Here is a 5,381-nt window from a genome sequence, read left to right as displayed (position 1 = left end):
TTTTATACTGTAAACAGAAAATATAAAAATCGAAAATAAACTTGTAAAATAATAAATAATACAGAACTAATTTAACGCCACTTTAACAATATAACATGTAAATATAAAATTACATATTATTTAAAATGTATTAAATTATATAATATAAACATGATGATATTATACATAAATTATATAAAATAATATAGTCTACGTGTTTCGAAGTCGATTGCATCGTTGACGAATATAATATAGCTCATTCGATTTAATGGCACGCGTCGCATCGATTATAATATTATATTACTATACAATAATACAATATATGTATGTATATGGTAGATTATAATATTATCGAGAACAAAATTTAAAAAACTTTTGACAGTTAATCAAATTCAATTATTATTATTAATGTATTATTATTATTATTATTGTATCGTTTTGTGTTATTGCGATTTTCCTTTCCGCCTGTTAAAATGAACATGATTTTGATTTTATTAAATTATTTTTATAAAAGACGAAACTATATTATATATTATATTATTATTATATAATTCGATTAATGAATGCGCGTGTACAAAAAAAAAACAAAAACAAAAAAATTATTATTTATAATTACGAAATAATAACGATATTAATAATATAATTTATTGTTATTCAATTGATCAGTATTATATTCTAATACGATTATATTACAAATACAAATCAGCATATATTTTATGTAATCAATATGATGTATAATATTAGGACGGAATTTTTATTATTTTTTTTTAACACTCAGTGATATCGTCGCGTACTCAGAAGTCCAGACAATATCTACGAATATATTACATACTATATGCAGTGGCGTGGTCATGGTTTTCTTCTTTTTTTTTGGAGGGGGGCTCTTATTAGGATCCCTTATAATATGATTGGTATGCTGACTCTACGGGTATACAACATTTTGCAGCAACCTTAATAGTTATTATTATGCAGATACGTCTTACATAATACGTTCACACAACACACACCATTTAAAAATTGTTCTGAAATTTCCTGGAAGACTTCAGTGACTTAAGCTTCTCCACCACCACCACCACCACAATTTGCATGGTCACGTCACAAATTATGTAATATTGACTCCATATAGGCGCCACTAGACTAAATTGTTATCGGCCGACTAATTCAGTAATACCCATCCAATCAATTGATTCTCACCTCAACATGTTCCTATAAAAAATCATTAAATTAATTAAGAAATCTATAGCTTGCATATTTTTGTATATTAATTGATATTCCACAAGCATGATATCATTAAAAATATAAACCGTGGTAATTATGATTATTATCAGACCGTTCTATACAACTAATCTAAAATAAAATATTTCAAAACATAAAAAACTGAATTTGAACAATCGGAAAATATTAATTGCAACACAATATTTATTGAATAGGTATGTAAAAATTAAGAATTATGGCTTGGGTTTTAATGGATTAATATTGAGTCGGTGTGTCTTAAAGACACGCTAGAACCCGCTAGTTGCGCCTATGATTGACTCCACGCCATGCGATATTATAATATATTATATTATATTATGTGTACGATACTCGTTATTGCGATACCATCATTGTCCATTGAAGTCTCTTGATTTTCTGTCATCGTCACGACGATGTATCGCAACTGAGCTGCACGTCCGTTTCCTAAAAAGTTAACCTATTGAAAACATTTTAAAATCGATACCAATCAAGCAATTACGGGAAAAATATGTAAAACTATTTAAGTACATAATATTTATAATCGTAAAGGACATAACAGTGGCGAATCAGCTAGTATACGTATTATATTATAATATCATTATTTGTATACGCTATAGTATAGGTAGGTATAATATATTCTAACTCTGTAGACGACATCACTGTAACATTATTATTATTATTATTATTATTATTATTATTATTATAACCGATTTGATTATTTTACGTACACTTTTTAAAAGCACTTTCAACTAATTGTGACTCGCACATTTTAAAGATATTAAAATTTAAAAATAATAAAATATCAAATCAATGCCGCATGTTAGAATGTGTATTAAGCATAATTTATACGTTTGTACGTGCGTCGTATATATTATATAATAATTACGTCTTGACGTAAAAAAAATTTGACTTCCTTAGAATTAATAACGTATGAAAATAACAATAATAATATTATAATACAAATTAATTAAACGATAAACGGTAGTTGTTTTAAAATGTACAAATAACTACCATCGGATATTCTAAATCTTGTATTAGGTTAATGTGAATCTATAAGAAAAAATATTGTTATAATTTTAAGTTTGTATGTGTAGTTTATTGTCACGAGATAATTTTGTGTTTCATTCCGGTTAAAAATATTACTGTTTATTATATTATATTATTATAATTTATATTAATATATTATTACCTTGTATTCACTTGTTTACCACCTGTTTGTATTCGCTGTTAGACGAAACGTAATATGTTATTATAATTATATTACGTTTAACCCTTGTGAAAAAAAACTGTGTCGATGAGAAACAAAAACACTATATAAGGTTCTAATTATTATTATTATTATCTATTTGGGTGCTTCCGTTCTTTGTGTTAGCAAACATAATATATTATATTATATTATAATTTATTATGTAAAACGACATACATGTACTTATACGCTTACACATATTTATTGAACGCATATTATTGTATGCATGTGTTTTTATGTGTACACGTATATAGTATTATATTATGTATATTATTATTATTGTTTATATTGTTTACGTGTCGGTAATATTATTTTAAGTTATACATAATATAAAATATAAATGTATAATAATATAATATATACGTTTAAGTACTATATAATTACATATAATAATATGTATATCTGCAGTGTACGATAAATTATAGTCTACTAAATCTCACTGAGCTCAATAAATAAAGTGAAGCGAACCAAAACGCCGCCACGAGCGAGCAAGTGTTTTTATTTGCGTCGTTGTCGCCGCTGTTCCTTTTACCCTGAAATTATTATAATATGTTATCAATATTATGCTCAAATCCTAGGAGTGCTATGAGAAAGGATCAATGGAACTCTATGGATTCTAGAGCTGGCACCATAAAACCCAGTCATCAATTGCCTCAAATAATGGATTGCGGTGAGAGGTGTGGATAGACTTGTCTCACACAAATTTCTACAGATTATCCCCATTTCAAATTTTTTTACGTACTACGTAGTACTAAGAATAGTACATCATTTTTAGAAAACATTATGGGGGGGTTTAGTCCCCCTAAAAAGTTTGGACCTATGCTCACGGCTGATATAGTAAATTCCCCAATAAGCAGAATAATAAAGTATATTAGGTAAAGTGAAAATTAAAAAGTTTTTCAAGTTTTTTCATGGTTATACCAATTTTAATTGCTTGTGTGGAAGAAACTTTTCAGTTTTGTGAGGAGCACAAAGTCGACAACTCACGTTTGACGAATAAAATCTAAATAGTTTATTAAGTTGATTTTAATAATGCAATGAAACGATTGTGCCGGCTTTCCACCACACTATGTATATGGCATATGCATTGAATATCTTTTTGTCTAAAAAATAATAATCCCATTTGGTAATTTATTTTAAATCGTGAGAGTGTCGTTCGCTATAGAATCTTTTCGTTTTTAACTTAAGAATCTTTGCTATGTGCACTCTGCTGTGCAGTAGTTATTTCGAGTATGTCATTGTAATGGATGTGTTATATTTGACACATAAACTATTGCATTTACGAAAAATAATTCTGAGCGGAGACGCTGTGACATTTTAGCAAAGTTGTATAAATAATCAAATTTAATAAAAATAAAAAATATCTTTAACGTAACTTTCCGGTAAACATTTTTAGATTCTGAGTGAAACGATGAATGTATTGATTTGACAACAATGTGTGTTTTTTTTTGTGTCTGTCATCACCTTTTAGGACAGTAAAAATGCTTGGATTTTCTTTAACAGTACCTTTTCTGATAGGAAAGTGAATCTAGTTGGTACTTTGGGGGGGTCAAATGCGACGTGAAAAACAAAATAAAAATTAAGGAAAAACGGGAATTTTTACGCAAATCTGTTTTCGAGAAAATCGATTTTGGTTTTTGGTACAACTCTAAGACAAATTACCGTAGGTGCATAAAATTTTGACTGAATGTTTATGTTTACATTTTCTATACGCCATAACATTTTTCAAATATTTTGATTTATTTTGAACTGTTTACGGACATTTTCAGTTTCCATTTTTTTTCGTTTTTTTTTCTATAAATATCAATAAAATATTTGTTGGTTAAAAAAGCTTGAAAAAACGAAAAGAAGGTTCCGTTATATTGGTTTAAAGGCAGATAAAAAAAATTAAAAATCCATAGTCACAGTTTTTTTTTTGTTAGCATTTAAAGTTAAAAAATTGACAAAATATGTAAAAATCACGAAAATTAGCAAATTATTTTGAACTAAGAATTCGCAAAAATTTTTCTTTTTAAATCTAAGATTTGAAAATGTAATACAAGATTCCTCATAAATTTGTCTACCTTTAAAAAAAAAAAATGCCTGCAAGCAAGTCAAATTAAATTTTTACGAGCGTTTGAAATTCATATTTTTACAACATTTGATATTCACTCGATTTCTCACGTAACGATTTTCTTATTTTGTTGTAATAAAAAACGAATGACTGTAGATACTTGAAAATTAAACTGAATATTTATATCAGCATTTTCTGTATACGATAAAATTTTGAAAATAATTTGACTCTTATTGCGCTGTTTACGGACATTTTCAGTTATCATTTTTTTAAATTTTTTTTCTATAAATATCAATAAAGTTTTATCTGTTTGGCCAAAAAGTGTAAACATTTAATGCAATGCTCCTGATTCATTGTTACAATAGCAGTTGAAAAATATTAAAAATACATAGGCACAATTTTTTTTTTATAAGCATTTAAAGATCGAATTTTGACAAAATTTATCAAATTTAAAATTGAATAATTATTTCGTAGTTAAAAATCTATAAAATGTTCAACTTTTACATCTAAGGATTGAAAATTTAAAACAAGATTCCACGTAAGTAGTTAATTCTGTTACCAAAAAATCTAAAAAAATACATAAGCACAGTTTATTTTTATGATCATTTTAAGCTCAAATTTGGACGAAATTACATATAAAAAAACGGGTGGGGGTTGTCTGGCCGAAAATCTAGTGACCGAAAGTTTAGTGATCGAAAAAAAGTGATCGAAAAGGTATCTGGTCGAACACTTTTTTGATCGAAAATTATAATATCGAAAATGCAAATGATCGAAATGTTATGTAATCGAAATATGTCATGGATCGAAAAATATATATTTTGTGTTGATTATTTAAAAAAAAAAACATAAATTATTATATAAAATTAATTT

The sequence above is a fragment of the Acyrthosiphon pisum genome, chromosome A3 (assembly GCF_005508785.2).
Source record: "Acyrthosiphon pisum isolate AL4f chromosome A3, pea_aphid_22Mar2018_4r6ur, whole genome shotgun sequence".
In the NCBI taxonomy this organism is placed as follows: Eukaryota; Metazoa; Arthropoda; class Insecta; order Hemiptera; family Aphididae; genus Acyrthosiphon; species Acyrthosiphon pisum.
Note: the sequence above shows the minus strand (reverse complement) of the source record.